The sequence below is a fragment of the Ranitomeya imitator genome, chromosome 2 (genome assembly GCF_032444005.1).
Source record: "Ranitomeya imitator isolate aRanImi1 chromosome 2, aRanImi1.pri, whole genome shotgun sequence".
Classification (NCBI taxonomy): domain Eukaryota; kingdom Metazoa; phylum Chordata; class Amphibia; order Anura; family Dendrobatidae; genus Ranitomeya; species Ranitomeya imitator.
In genome coordinates this window covers 718,014,975-718,031,726 of record NC_091283.1, presented here as the reverse complement: position 1 = coordinate 718,031,726, position 16,752 = coordinate 718,014,975, and the positions used below count along the sequence as shown (strand labels likewise).

The following is a 16,752-nucleotide window of genomic DNA, read 5'->3' as shown; positions in this document are numbered from 1 at the left end:
TGTTTTTTCGGAAATCATATATAGAAGAAAGCACCAAAAAGACTGATGTCATATAAAACATCAACATTTTTTATTGATATATAAAACCATATGACCAAGAATCAATAGGGAATTGACAGAGATGAGCCAAAATAGGTGGAACCACTATCAGAGACAGATACCGTAAGGTACATACGACATGAATAATTTCTCAAAGAGGTGCATGTGCACAATGAAGCATGTCAAATTATAAAGTGTTGCATACTATAGCCAAATTAAAAAAGTCCCCTGAAGGGCTGTGTGCCACATCGAGAAAAGGAGCAAACAGTAAAAAAACTAAAGTGTAAGCATTATCTGAACGGTACCTGGAGCTCTGCCACCGTCTGTTTTTTTCCCTACTTCCTCTTTGAAGATGCTTCATTTGAGAATCTCAGTGCATGCTGAGATACTGAAAGCTCCATCAGGGGGCAGAACAGAAACCTCTGTCCCCTTCCTGAAACCAAGCATCATCAGTGACCTTGGCTTCAGGGGTGGGCTAGTCCCTGTGGGATGAGCACTCTAAGGTGTGTAAAATGACAGCATGTTCTCTGTTGCCGGCTCAGATCAGTAGCAACAAGCTGACAAAAGTGCAGCAGAGTGCACTAACAGTGCACACTTGGCATTCTGACAACCTGCTCTGCTCTGATGGGAGGTCATTACTACTCATCTGAGCAAGCAAGAGAGCGCACTGTCTTTATGCACATGGTACAGAAGATTAGCCCAGCCCCTAAAATGAAGGTTACTGATATTGCTACAGGTGAGAGAAAGAGACAGAGGACCATACAAATCACAGAGAGAGAGAAGGAAAAAGAGTGAAAGAAAAGAGAAGGGAAAAGAAAGAAAAAGAGAGAGAAAAAGAGGAAGGGAAAAAGAAAGAAGAAAAAAGAGAGAAAGAGAAACAAAAATAGAAAAGAGAAAGAAAGGAAAAGAGAAACAAAAAGCAAGATAAAGAGAGAAGTGCATTGAACAGCAAGGTGGATTGCTGCTGAGGGGAAAGAGAAAAAAAATCTTTAAATCTACAGCTTAGCGAGTGTGAACGAGCTGAGCGTGACCTGAGCGTAAGTGTGAATGGCGGTAAGTGTGACTTGTGATTCAGTGACTTTGGATTCAGGGAATTTCCAAGGGAGGAATTACTGAATTACTATTTGTATTTTATTAATACTTTGCATTTATTTTTTATTTAACGTTTCTGTCTGGTGCAATCCCCATTAGGAAATTTTCTCCACTATTGTTAATGCCATCCAGTGCACATCTTGCCACATGTATGCAATCCTTGAGCAGCCGGTCGAGGGTGCATACTGTGCGAAATGTGAGTTGGGCGCCCCCAAGGGCTATGGGATACTCAGAGCCGGGCCCTTCGGTTCTCAAGGGGGATATCACGGTGGCTGACCCGGTCCGTGGCCCTGGGGACGTCCGTTGTAAATGGGGAAGGTCTTTAAAGGGATAATGTTCGTGATGCCACCTTTGGTATTCATTCAGGGCGACCGATGCTGCTTAGGGGTCTGCTGGGGTGATGTAATGGCAGCTAGATGGTGTACCTTCCCACAGGTGAAGTATGTCCCCAGGGCTTCCCAGAGGTGTAGATAGTGGATGGTGTGAGGCGCAGTGAAGAACGAGGACACAAGGTTACAGTCTCTTTACCTTTACTGAAGGCTTCAGCGTCCACAGTCCAGAGCACCAGATCACAGGGTAGGCAGAGTCCGGCCAGTCTGAAGGCAAATCCAGAGTCCCCTTATCCAGGTGGAAATCAGTAGCCTTCCTCTAGTGCCTGGGTGTTGTAGTACCTGCTGAGCTTCTCATAAGTTCCTCACAACTGTTGTTGGTGTTCTAGATGTTATGTCTTTCTCTCTGTCCCCCAGATGGATAGGAACAACCCGTATAACTGATGGCCTGAGGCTTTTTACAGGGACTCTAGCACGCCCCAGCCCCCACAAGTTGCCACCGTGCCTCCTGGGTATAAGTGTGGATCAGCAATGTGCAATTATCTGTCCTGCCAGTCTCTGAAGTAAAGCGTAGAGATCCTTGCTCCCTTGGTATTCTGGCTACTGGATTACTGCGCCTCAGAAGGAAGCAGCCTGCTCCTGGCTGGTCTCCCTCTGATATTCCTCTCTTGTGCTCTGCTTTCCTGCACACTCTGCAATATGTTCTGCTTTAGTGTTTCCTTCCAGGAGCTGCAGCACTTCAGGCTCCAGGACTACGTCCTGTCTCTCTGTCCTCCTGACAGGAACTGAACTCTGAACCCCTTTTCCCTCCAGATCAGGATGTTTTATAGGGGAGTTCACCTAAAACAGGCTTAGAGCTCCCCCTTCTGGTCTGGAGTGTGAACATGTTGCATGCATTGTATTCAGCTGGCTGGTAAAGAGATCTCCTTTATTGCCTTCAGACATAACATCACTCCCCCCTAGAGGAGAATGATATTACTGCAACGACCAGGACCCTGGGGCACTGCATGAGCACGTTGTGCATTTGGAAACCCAGATTCTGAATCTAGATGTGCAGCTGGCAACACTGAGATCCATTGCCAATATGGAAAGGAGTCTTCTGCTCACTGAGCAGACGCTTAATGGGATAGATGAGTGGGAGGATGGTAGGATGGAGCTGCAGGACAGTGAAGCAGCAAGCTGGGTGACAGAAGGCCGGGTAGAGGGAAAAGTGCCAGGGAGGCTAGTCCTGATCTGGCACACCCCAATAAGTTTGCTAAGTTGGCAAATGAGGGGGGTGCAAGTACAGCGGTAGCACTACTGCAGCCAGGCATGTCCTCTGAAAGCCGGAGGAGTGACTGCTCCAGTAAGGAGGGAAATAGGAGAGCAGCGCAGGCCAGACAGGAGCTGGTAGTGGGGGACTCAATTATTAGGGGAACAGATAGGGCAATCTGTCACAAAGACAGGGATCGTCGAACGGTGTGCTGCCTACCTGGCGCTCGAGTCCGACACATCACTGATTGGGTGGACAGATTACTGTGAGGGGCTGTTGAGGACCCAGCAGTCATGGTGCACATTGGCACAAATGACAAAGTTGGAGGTAGGTGGAAGGTCCTTAAAAACGATTTCAGGGAATTAGGCTGCAAGCTGAGATCAAGGACCTTCAACGTGGTATTTTCCGAAATACTGCCTGTACCACGTGCCACGCCAGAGAGGCAATGGGAGATTAGGGAGGTTAATAAGTGGCTCAAGAATTGGTGTAGGAAGGAGGGGTTTGGGTTCATGCAGAACTGGGCTGACTTCTCAGTTGGCTACAGGTTCTACGCTAGGGACGGGCTGCATCTCAATGGGAAAGGCGCAGCTGTGCTGGGGGAGAAAATGGCTATAAGGTTGGAGGAGTGTTTAAACTAGGGAATGGGGGGAGGGTATTCAATTTATAGGAGGGGAAGATAGTGCAGATAGAGACCTGGGCACAAATAAGGAAGTTGGTGGCATGGGGGGTGGGGTTAGATCAATTCATATTTTAAGAAAGAATAGAGGTGCAGAGAGATACATAAAATGTATGTACACTAATGCCAGAAGCCTTGCCAACAAAATGGATGAATTAGAATTATTGGTGTTGGAGCATAATTATGACGTGGTGGGGATATCTGAAATGTGGCTGTATGAGAGCCATGACTGGGCTGTTAACTTGCAGGGTTATAGTCTGTTCAGTAATGACCAAACGGGTAAGCAAGGGGGAGGTGTGTGTCTATATGTAAAATCATCCTTAAAACCCATCCTGCGTGATAATATATGTGAATCTAAAGAAAATGTAGAGTCCCTGTGGGTGAAGATAAGGGGAGGGAGAAAAAATAATAAATTACTGATAGGGGTTTGTTATAAGTCTCCAAAAGTAATGGAAGCAGCGGAGAATATTTGTTATGAACTGGTGGTTTAGGAGCAACATGGGATGAGCTCTGAAGGAGGTGGTACCTGTACTGACCGCAGTCCCTAAGCTCAACACAACACTAGAAGTAGCCGTGGGATGCTCCTGTCACTCCCTAGGCACCTCGTCACAGCCTGAGAATTAACTACCCCTAAAGATAGAAACAGGAAAACTATCTTGCCTCAGAGAAAATCCCCAAAGGATAGATAGCCCCCCACAAGTAATGACTGTGAGTGGAGAGGGAAAAGACATACGTAGAATGAAACCAGGATGTAGCACAGGAGGCCAGTCTAGCTAGATAGATAGGACAGGACGGAATACTGTGCGGTCAGTATTAAAAACTACAAAAATCCACACAGAGTTTACAAAAATCTCCACACCTGACTAAAGGTGTGGAGGGTAAATCTGCTTCCCAGAGCTTCCAGCTTAACTGAATTAATCCATACTGACAAGCTGGACAAAACATAGAATGCACAGAACGAATAAGTCCACAACATGTGGACAGAAAAGAGCAAAGAAAGGACTTATCTTTGCTGAACTGGTCAGGATATCAGGGAAATCCAAGAGTGATGTGAATCCAACCAGGAACCATTGACAAGTGGCACTGGCTGAAGAAAGAGCTAGGCAAAAATAGCCGAGCAGAAAGACAATCAGTGGAAGCAGCTGCAGACTGCTAAATCCAAGGAGCAGCCATTCCACTTAAAACCACCGGAGGGAGCCCAAGAGCAGAACTCACAAAAATGCCACTTACAACCACCGGAGGGAGCCCAAGAGCGGAATTCACAACAAATATCCTCATAAAGCAAATAGATGAAGCTGCGACTCAAGGAGAAGTCATTATTATGGGGGACTTCAACTACCCTGAAATAGATTGGGGAACAGAAACCTGCAGTTCCAGCAAAGGTAATCGGTTTTTGACAACTATGAGAGACAATTACCTTTCACAACTGGTTCAGGACCCAACAAGAAGGGGGGCACTACTAGACCTAATATTAACCAACAGGCCAGACCGCTTGTCAAATATAAGGGTTGGGAGTCACATGGGGAATAGTGATCACAAAATAATAAGTTTTCATGTATCCTTTAAAAAGATGTGTAGTAGAGGGGTTACAAGGACACTAAACTTCAGGAGGGCAAGTTTCTGACGGATGAGAGATGATCTTAGTCTGGGTGAAATGGTGAATGAGGATGAGGAAAAAGCCAATATGCTAAATGACTTTTTATCATCAATATTTGCACAAGAAAATCCCATGGCAGACAATATGACCAGTGATAACAAAAATTCCCCATTAAGTGTCACCTGCTTAACCCAGCAGGAAGTACGGCGGCATCTAAAAATCACTAATGTTGACAAATCCCCAGGCCCGCAGGGGCTACACCCCCGAGTACTGCAAGAACTAAGTACAGTCATTGATAGACCATTATTTTTAATCTTTAAAGACTCCATAATAACAGGGTCTGTACCACAGGACTGGCGAATAGCAAATGTGTTGCCAATATTCAAAAAGGGGACAAAAACTGAACTCGGAAATTGTAGGCCAGTAAGCTTAACCTCTACTGTGGATAAAATCCTGGAGGGCATTCTAAGGGATGCTATACTGGAGTATCTGAAGAGGAATAATCTCATGACCCAGTATCAGCACGGGTTTACTAGGGACCGTTCATGTCAGACTAATTTGATCAATTTCTATGAAGAGGTAAGTTCCGGATTGGACCAAGGGAACCCAGTGGATGTAGTGTATATGGACTTTTCAAAAGCTTTTGATACGGTGCCACACAAAATGTTGATAAAATGAGAATAATGGGGATAGGGGAAAATATGTGTAAGTGGGTTAAGAGCTGGCTCAGGGATAGGAAACAAAGGGTGGTTATTAATGGAGCACACTCAGACTGGGTCGCGGTTAGCAGTGGGGTACCACAGGGGTCAGTATTGGGCCCTCTTCTTTTTATCATATTCATTAATGACCTTGTAGGGGGCATACAGAGTGGAATTTCAATATTTGCAGATGATACTAAACTCTGCAGGGTAATCAATACAGAGGAGGACAATTTTATATTACAGGATGATTTATGTAAACTAGAAGCTTGGGCTGATAAATGGCAAATGAGCTTTAATGGGGATAAATGTAAGGTCATGCACTTGGGTAGAAGTAATAAGATGTATAACTATGTGCTTAATTCTAAAACTCTGGGCAAAACCGTCAATGAAAATGACCTGGGAGTATGGGTGGATGACAAACACATTTAGTGGCCAGTGTCAGGCAGCTGCTGCAAAGGCAAGTAAAATAATGGGATGCATTAAAAGAGGCATAGATGCTCATGAGGAGAATATAATTTTACCTCTACACAAGTCACTAATGCGACCACACTTAGAATACTGTGCACAGTTCTGGTCTCCGATGTATAAGAAAGACATAGCTGAACTGGAGCGGGTGCAGAGAAGAGCGACCAAGGTTATTAGAGGACTGGGGGGTCTGCAATACCAAGATAGGTTATTACACTTGGGGCTATTTAGTTTGGAAAAACGAAGGCTAAGGGGTGATCTTATTTTAATGTATAAATATATGAGGGGACAGTACAAAGACCTTTCTGATGATCTTTTTAATCATAGACCTGAGACATAGACAAGGGGGCATCCTCTACGTCTGGAGGAAAGAAGGTTTAGGCATAATAACAGATCCGGATTCTTTACTGTAAGAGCAGTGAGACTATTGAACTCTCTGCCGTATGATGTTGTAATGAGTGATTCATTACTTAAATTTAAGAGGCGACTGGATACCTTTCTTGAAAAGTATAATGTTACTAGATTCCTTGTTAGGGTGTTGATCTAGGGAACTAGTCTGAGTGCCGTATGTGGAGTCGGGAAACAATTTTTTTCCCCAATGTGGAGCTTACTCTTTGCCACATGGTTTTTTTTTGCCTTCCTCTGGATCAACGTGTTAGGGCATGTTAGGCTAGGGTTGAACTAGGTGGACTTAAAGTCTTCCTTCAACCTAATAATTCTGTTACTATGTTAAAAAGAGAGAAAAAGAGGAAGAAAAAAAGAGAAGATGAGAGAGGAAGAAAAAGAGAGAAAAGAGAATGAAAAAGAGAGACAAAAAAGGAAAAGAAAAAGAAAAAGCATGAGAAAGAAAAAGAGAGGAAGAAAAAGAGAAAGAAGCAAAAAGAGAAAGGACAAGAGAAATAAATAGAGAAATGCACAGACTTGTAGCACATTCCTCACCCAGACTGACACTACTGCTTCATCTGTGGATGATGGGGGTCACCCAAGGTTTCTTCTAAGGAGCAGATGCTGCCGCTCAGTGATAACGCTATGGTGTAAGACCATCACACACAGATTTCACTTCTCTGATTGTTTCCTTTCCCTGCGTCCCTTTCCTCCCTGCCCAGCACCTACAGTATATCTCATCCGCTCTGCTGGAGGGCAGGCACCTCTCGGTAATCAGCTGAGATTTATCTCCCTCCTCCTTCTGCAACACCATCTTGTCCCCTCCACAGAGAGAGAAGTGGGTGGGTAGAGGAGGGACAGTGGGCACCTGTGGCTGGGCACATCTTCACCCTCGCCCCCTATTTCTAGTCCAACAAGAACAACAAACAAAGGGAACATCAAGGAAAACACTTCTGTGTCAGGACTGTCATACAGGATCTGCTCTCATCTAACATAAAGGTAAGAACAACAGATTAAGTTTCATTTCTGAATGTAAGATTTCTACATACAGATGTAGCAGAGCTGAATATGTTATACTTGGGTCCCAGATTTATTGTGAGTTGAGAGTCTTTTACCTGCAGCCTATGGAGAAAGAAAGACAAAGCTGGATCCAATGGCTTGTCTCTATGACATTTGTAACGTGTTTTCCTTACTCCAAAGACTGGATAGAAAATACGATCTCTGAAGACAAATGTTTGTTGCATCTTATATATAATATATAAAAAAAAAAAAAATGAAATTACATGAATATTTATACACGAGATTGTGTGATGTTGTCTCTTGTCTTCCGTGGGCTTTCGTATGCATGTAAAGCTTAAATACTGTACAAAAATGTCATTAAGAGTTTTCTGGAATCAATTATGTTTGCTTCCCGGCTTGTCCAATGTGAAAATAACTAAATAAGTGCATACAATGCTGCGCCTCTGGGGTTTGGGGGGAGAGGCAGCGCTGGACTTGAAGTGGGTGAGCACAGATTATTTAATTTTACACTGGACAGACCAAGAAATAAAAAAAAATCCTGTAAAATATATTTAATTCTAATATATTATTATAGGTTTTCACAGATTACAGTTAAATAAAAGTATGTTAATTAGGTACAAAATTAGCACTTCCCAACATGGTACAGAAAATCTATAATCAGTTATTCTCAGTGACTTTTTTTTGTGTGGGCCGGTACATAAATACATGTATAGCAGTCCTAAATCTGTCATGGCTGCATTGTACGTTACTAATTGATCGACTTTTCTATACCACAAGTAAAACGCTGAAGTTACTATGATTTGTATGAAGTACATTGCATTTTATTACAGTATGATTAACCACTTAAAGGGGTTGTCCAGGACTTTGGTTTATTTTTTGCTCTGGGGCTAAGATGTTGCTAGCTGCCTGTCTGTTGTGCCCAGCGCCGATCTCTGCCTCCTCAAGGCAGTCACATGGCATTCCTGCCAAAGATTCGATGACTACTGATGATGTCACGTTGACAGAGCAACTTCTTCTTTTCCGCTCTGCAGTGACAATCAGCAATGACGCTCACTCGACTGAACAGACTGGAAAATGAAGAGCTGCTCTGTTGACTTTTTTTATACTTTTCACTGACTTTAATAGTCCTCTTAGGAGACTTGAAACTGTGATCGCCCGATCGCTTGTACTATACAACGCTTCAGCATTGTATATGTATAGTAGAAATTATGATTTCCTATGAACGATGGCAACAAGCCGATGTTCACGGGAGATTCACAACGACAGGCACTGGGGTCCTCTGCAGATTCCCTGGTTGTAATGATAAACTATCGATGTGCTGCGTTCAAGTGACAGCGGTGCCGATGGGCGGGACATGTGGCGCCCTTCCAGCTGGCGTGTGTTAAATCCCACAGTCAGTGATTGGACAGGTGGAGCACTGTTATTAAAGGCACTTGATGGCTGATTAAATTAGTCATTAAGTGCAGGGAAAGACGTGGGCTCATCATTGGAGCGTGCAATGAAGGCATGGACAAAAGATCAAAAGATTGTATCTGCACCAAAATGGTATCATTAAAAACGTCAGCTCATTACGCAAAAAATAAGCCCTCACCTGACCCCAGATCACAAAAAATGGAGACGCTACCGGTCTTGAAAAATGGCGCAATTTTTTTTTCTTAACAAACTTTGGAATTTTTTTTCATCACTTAAATAAAAAAGAACCTAGACATGTTTGGTGTCTATGAACTCGTATTGACCTGGAGAATCATAATGGCAGGTTTTTAGAATTTAGTGTACATTAGTCAGCACTGCTCCATATTATAACATTGGAGTGAGTGTTAGACAATGAAAAATCAGATAGCACTCGTCCGAGTTTATGCTGGCTACGAGCCCTAAGAGAAATATACAGCTACTGGAGTTAATAGTACTGACAATAGCAAGAGTTGCACCCTCTGTGTACTGTAAGGATTCCTGTATCAGCAAAGTATGTTCATTTCAATGTAAATACCACTTTACAGAACTTCCTAGCAGAGCACTTCATTTATATATAATTACACACAGAACATTTAGTGTGTTAAAGGGAACCTGTCAGCAGGATTGTGCACAGTAACCTACAGACAGTGTTAGGGTGCCGTCTCACAGTGGCACTTTGGTCGCTACGACGGCACGATCCGTGACGCTCCAGCATCGCACCATTATCGCTCCAGCGTCGTAGACTGCGGTCAAACTTCGCAATGCACGACGCTGGAGCGATAATTTCATGACGTATGTGCGATGTAGAAGCTGTTGATTACTATGCGCACATCGTATACAATATCGTGCACACCTTTGTTACACGATGCGATCATGCCGCCTCAGCGGGACACTTGACGACGAAAGAAAGTTTCAAACGATCTGCTACGACGTACGATTCTTAGCGGGGTCCCTGATTGCAGTAGCGTGTCATACACAGCGAGATCGTAAGTATATCGCTGGAACGTCACGAGTCGTGCCGTCGTAGCGATCAAAATGCCACTGTGTGACGGTACCCTTAGGTTGGTGCCATTATACATTAGAATTATACCTTGGTTGGCGAAATCCATCTTGTGGTTATTGTTTAATCTTTATTTTCAGTTAATGAGATGCGGCCTTTGTGGGGGTCTTCATCTGATGCTCTGATTAGATATTCATGCTGATGGCTTATGATAAGTCACTTATCCCAAAGTGAACTGCCCTTTATTTTACATACTGAATATTATTTGTATGGGGAAAAAAAATCACCTTCAGCAGGCAGGTGCCAGCAGCGGCGCCTAGGCTGCAGCATGATCGCATGTATAATGTGCATTAAATTGTTTTATTTAGTCATATACATTGATTCTGAAAAAAAAATCTTTCTCAAGATGGTGCTGGCCATCTGATAGATGCTACTGCTCAGGCGCCAGTGGCCACATTTTGCTGGAGGAAGAAAAAAATGTCTCCAGAAAGATGGCGCCAGCTGCGCCTGCGCAATAACTTCTATCAACTATCCCATAGAGGCTACTGCACAGGTGCCGGCTGTGCCATTTTGCTAGAGGTAAAAAACATTTGTCTCCACCAAGATGTAGCCACCAGCACCTATGCAGTAGTATCTATCATATCTCCAATGTCATATAAGAGACTCCAGGCCTCCTCTACATCAGAAGGATGAAAAAAAGACGTAAGTTCAGCAATGAAATGATAGAAATAAAAGCCTTATTTATCCATCTGGTGAAGATTTGTTTGTTGCAGTAGAGCAGCCCACACACCGTGATTTACGGTACCTTTTTGGTCCAACCTCTCCCAGTAGTCACAGCAATATTTTTCTCCTAAGGCCGGCGTCACACTGGCGTTTTAAACGGCCGAGTGCAATGCGATAAAAAAATCGCATTCCACTCGGACCAATGGTAAGCTATGGGGCAGCTCCCACCAGCCGACTTTTTGTCGGCCGTTTTACTCGGTCCAAGACAATCGCAGCATGCTGCGATTGTCTCGGACCGAGGAAAACTCTCGGCTCACTCGCACCCATATAAGGCTAAGTTCACATTTGCGTTGTGCGATGTTGCGTCGGAGACTGGCCTACCACTTCAATGCATTAACCTAATTATCCCTGTGTGGCCCATTCAAAAAAATTAAACCACAATCAGGTTCCTCGCATCATGTTCTCATACACTTTATGCATTTAATAGCCCTCTGTGTCTGTACTGTTACATATTTAGGCTGTTTTACTGGTTCATTCAGCTTTACATGAACACCCGATTCTTACACTCTGGCTGGTCCAAACAATAAAAGCAATTGTTACCATCCACCTCTTGTGTCTCCCCTCTTTCCTCATAGATTGTAATCTTGCGAGCAGGGCCCTCATTCCTCTTGGTATCTGTTTTGAACTGTGATTATTGTTATTCTGTAATGTCTATTGTCTGTACAAATTCCCTCTATAATTGTAAAGCGCTGCGGAATATGTTGGCGCCATATAAATAAAATTATTATTACTAATATTATTATATACAGCAAATATTGAGATAGCTCTAAGGATATGTCTAATTTTGATGGTAACAAACTGCAGTGGTGACTGGTGAGCGTTCCTTCTCAAAACTCAAATTAGTTAAAAACTGATTAAGGACATCCATGAAGCAGGAATGACTTGTAAATTTGGCTATCATGAGCATCGAGTCATATATACTGCGTGAATTGGACTTTAGTGACATCATTAGTGATTTTGCAGCATGAAAATCAAGAAAAGTGCCTGGATTGTAAAAAATGAATGATTTTACCTGAATTACTCTGCGTAAATGATTTTTGTAAACAAACTTGCGTTCATTTCATTTTGTGTTTTTGCATTACATATTGCAACACCTTGAAAAATGGGCCTCCCTCCAAAATGGGCCCCGGGCCACCCACCACTTAAATCCAGCCCTGGCTTCACCTCTTTAGTGATCACAGCAGTGTTCCACCTCTTTAGTGATCTCGCAAGTGCTCTACCTCTTTAGTAATCACAGCACTGCTCCACCTCTTTAGTAATCACAGCAGTGTTTCACCTCTTTAGTGATCACAGCAGTGCTCTACCTCTTTAGTAATCACAGCAGTGTTCCACCTCTTTAGTGATCACAGCAGTGCTCCACCTCTTTAGTGATCACAGCAGTGCTCCACCTCTTTAGTGATCACAGCACTGCTCCACCTCTTTAGTAATCACAGCAGTGTTCCACCTCTTTAGTGATCACAGCAGTGCTCTACCTCTTTAGTAATCACAGCAGTGCTCCACCTCTTTAGTGATCATAAGAGTGCTCCACCTCTTAGTGATCAGCAATGCTCCACCTCTTTATTGATCACAGCAGTGTTCCACCTCTTTAGTGATCACAGTAGTGCTCCGCCTCTTTAGTGATCACAGCAATGCTCCACATCTTTAGTGGTCACAGCAATGCTCCGCCTCTTTAGTGATCACAGCAATGCTCCACCTCTTTAGTGATCACAGCAGTGCTTTACCTCTTTAGTGATTACAGCAGTGCTCTACCTCTTTATTGATCACAGTAGTGCGCTACCTCTTTAGTGATCACAGTAGTGCTCTACTTCTTTAGTGATCACAGTAGTGCTCCACCTCTTTAGTGATCACAGCAATGCTCTACCTCTTTAGTGATCACAGCAGTGCTCTACCTCTTTAGTGATCACAGCAGTGCCCCACCTCTTTAGTGATCACAGCAATGCTCTACCTCTTTAGTGATCACAGCAGTGCTCTACCTCTTTAGTGATCACAGAGTGCTCCACTGCTTTAGTGATCATAGCAGTGCTCCACCTCTTTGTGATCAGCAGTGCTCCACCTCTATAGTGATCACAGCAGTACATCCCCTCCCTTTCCATCAGTAGTTAAAGCAAAGCCCTCTATTTCCCCAGTAGTCAATGGAGGAATTCTCAGGCTATATTCCATGATGAGCTTGGTGAGTTTTTGATCTTGCAAATTTTCTGCACTCATTAAGTAAAATAGGTTAATTGCATTTTTGGGGGTAAATCACCAAAAACTCATTGTGAGAACGTGGCCTTAAAGCAGCCTTTTCCTTTTGGTCACAGCAAGGTTTTCTATTGATCTCCTACAAGGCTGCCACTAGAAATTTTAGGGCCCCTTACTGGCAAAATGTTTGGGGCCCCCTTGAGACTCCACCCAGGCTCCACCCAACACCGCCTCCACTCCTGGAACTGTCCACAGCCCCACCGCTCTCGCTCTTTGAAAACCTTTACTTCTCAGCAATCACACATTAACACTTCTCATTACCAGATCACACATATAGCCAGCAGCTTTTGTTTTGAACAAAATATTTTTTAAGCCACCAAAACAACAAGGTAGACTCTTTAGGACAGCTCTACCCTACTCTAACCTATTAATCATTTGTTAAAATATCCAATACAATTTAGGTACATTTTTATTTATTTTTCAATTTTTAAAATGACCAATAATATCACATACAAGGGACAAATACCACCGCACCATAAACAGACACCATATTACCACCACAGTGACCAGATCATACCACATACAAGGAATAAGTTCCACCACACCATGTCCAAACCACATATTACCACCACATGGTGACCAATAATACCACATGCAAGGAACAAATACCACCACACCATGACCAGACCACATATTACAACCACATAGTGACCAAATAATAGCACATACAAGGAACAAATACCGCCACACTATGGCTGGACAACATATTACCACCACGTAGTGACAGAATACTACAATACTGCTCATTAATAAAAACACAACACTAATATCACTATAAGTGCCATTATACACAGGAGATCTGTACTTACTATGCTGTATCTGTGTACAGGTAATACATTGATTACTGGTGACATTATGCACAGGAGCTCTGTATACAATGTATAGTGTACAAGTAATACAGTAATCCAGGTGACATTATACACAGGAGTTCTGTATATAGTGTCAGTGTACAGGAAATACAGTGATCACCAGCGACATTATACACATGAGAACTGTTTATATTGTGCAGGTTATACTATGATCAATGACACAATACACAGGAGCTCTGTATATAGTGTATAGTGTAAAGGTAATACAGTGATCACTGTTGACATTGTACACAGGACCGCTGTATATAGTATACAGTTTATAGTGTCAGTGTACAGGTAACACACTGACTCACCGGTGATGACTCTATGTGAATAGTGGCTCAGTGGATAGAACTGCAGTGCTGGAGTCCTGGGATCAAATTCCATCAAGGACAACATCTACAAGGAGTTTGTATGTTCTCCCTGTGTTTGCGTGGGTTTCCTCCGGGTACTCCGGTTTCCTCCCACATTCCAAAGAAATTCTGATCGGGAATTTAGATTGTGAGCCCCATCGGGGACAGCGATGATAATGAGTGCAAATTGTAAAGTGCTGCAGAATATGTTAGAGCTATATAAAAATAAATATTATTTATTATTATTATTAAGTCCTTCATCTTTTCTTTTCATCTTCATCAAGCACAGACCGTCATCACCTCCAGCCAGGGCTCGTCTCTGCAGGAAGTAACACAGTTATCTAGAGCTCAGCTTGCAGAACCCATTACTTAATTTTTCCCCAAATTCTAAACTACATCAGATGAAGAAAAAAAGGTGACAGTGTCGCTCTGCACAGTAACAGGACCGCCTCCCGAATTTAAAACAGTATCCTCAAAAATTATAATAAATATATCACTGTAGTAATAATATCCATTAATTAGCCCCTATGGTAATAATATCCCCCATCCTGGCGCATTTGTGTCTCATTCCTGGCTCCAGCCATATGTTCTCCCATTCTGCCCAGATGAGTATGGAATCTGCCCCCCTGTGATGTCCCATCCTGCCCCATCTGTCCAATGATCCTGCCCCGTCTGTCCCATGATCCTGCCCCATCTGTCCCATGATCCTGCCCCATCTGCCTCATGATCCTTCCCCATCTGTCTCCATTGTATCCATCCTGACCAATGATCATGTACCATCTGTCTCCATCCTGCCCTATAATCCTGCCCCATCTGTCTCCATCCTGCCCCATCTGTCTCCAATCCTACCCCTCGTGTCTCCAATCCTGCCCCATGTGTCTCCAATCCTGCCCCCATATCTCCAATCCTGCCGCAGTGTCTCCAATCCTGCCCCGGTGTCTCCAATCTTGCCCCTGTGTCTCCCATCCTGCCTCTTGTCTCCATTCTGCCCCATGTCTCCATTCTGCCCCTGTGACTCCATTCTGCCCCCATGTATCCCATTCTACACCCTTGTCTCCATTCTGCCACTGTGTCTCCATTCTGCCCTGTGTCTCCATTCTGCCCCTGTCTCCATTCTGCCCCTGTGTCTCCAGTCCTGCACCCATGTCTCCCATCCTTCCCCCGTGTCTCCCATCCTGCCCCGTGTCTCCAATCTTGTCCCCGTGTCTCCATCCTGCCCCTTGTCTCCAATCCTGTCCCTGTGTCTACCATCCTGCCCCCGTGTTTCCATTCTGACCCTTGTCTCCCATCCTGCCTCCATATCTCCCATCCTGCCCCGGTGTCTCCAATATCGCACCCATGTCTCCCATCTGTTGTGAATTCTGTGGCTGAATTCACTCCTGTGGTCACAAGTGGTACTGCAGCTTCTGAGCTTCCTCCCTCAGGTGTTCTGGTGAGCTCGTTAACTGCTTCATTACTTAACTCCGCCTGATGCTGCTATCCTTGCTCCTTGTCAATGTTTCAGTGTTGGATCTGAGCTTCTCCTGATTGTTCCTGTGACCTGCTGCTCTGTATAGCTAAGTGCTTTTTGCTTTTTTGTTGCTTTTTTTCTGTCCAGCTTGTCTTTTGTTTTGCTGGAAGCTCTGAGACGCAAAGGGTGTACCGCCGTGCCGTTAGTTCGGCACGGTGGGTTTTTTTTGCCCCCTTTGCGTGGTTTTGCTTTAGGGTTTTTTGTAGACTGCAAAGTTCGCTTTACTGTCCTCGCTCTGTCCTAGAATATCGGGCCCCACTTTGCTGAATCTATTTCATCCCTACGTTTTGTCTTTTCATCTTACTCACAGTCATTATATGTGGGGGGCTGCCTTTTCCTTTGGGGAATTTCTCTGGGGCAAGTCAGGCCTATTTTTCTATCTTCAGGCTAGCTAGTTTCTTAGGCTGTGCCGAGTTGCCTAGGTAGTTGTTAGGCGCAATCCACAGCCGCTTTTAGTTGTGTTTAGGATAGGATCAGGTGTGCAGTCTACAGAGTTTCCACGTCTCAGAGCTCGTTCTTGTATTTTTGGGTATTTGTCAGATCACTGTGTGCGCTCTGATCGCTAAGCACACTGTGTTTCTGGATTGCCTTCATAACACCTGTCATTAGCAAACATAACAGTACAAGGAGACAAACTAATGATTCTCAATAGAGGGAAAGAAAAAGTTCTGACATCATTTTTTTTTTTTTTTTTTTCTGCTCTGTGTTCACTTTTTTTTTTCCCCTAGACATTTGGGTGATTCTGGACACAGGTGTGGACATGGATATTCAGGCTCTGTGCTCTTCAATGGATAATCTCGTTATAAATGTACAAAAGATTCAAGATACTATTGATCAGAAATCTATGTTAGAACCAAGAATTCCTATTCCTGATTTGTTTTTTGGAGATAGAACTAAGTTTCTAAGTTTCAAAAGTAATTGTAAGCTATTTCTGGCCTTGAAACCTCATTCTTCTGGTAATCCTATTCAACAGGTTTTGATTATTATTTCTTTTTTGCGCGGCGACCCTC

General features: G+C 43.7%; 1 protein-coding gene across 1 annotated transcript in view; it reads left to right on the top strand.

Moving 5' to 3' along the window:
* The first annotated feature begins 7,379 nt into the window (after window positions 1–7,379).
* GPRIN2 (G protein regulated inducer of neurite outgrowth 2) overlaps window positions 7,380–16,752 on the top strand; it is a 143,940-nt gene continuing 134,567 nt past the window's right edge. Inside the window, exon 1 of the mRNA XM_069753162.1 lies at window positions 7,380–7,534. The gene's annotated coding sequence lies outside the window, so the exon portion shown is untranslated. The remainder of the gene's footprint in view (window positions 7,535–16,752) is intronic.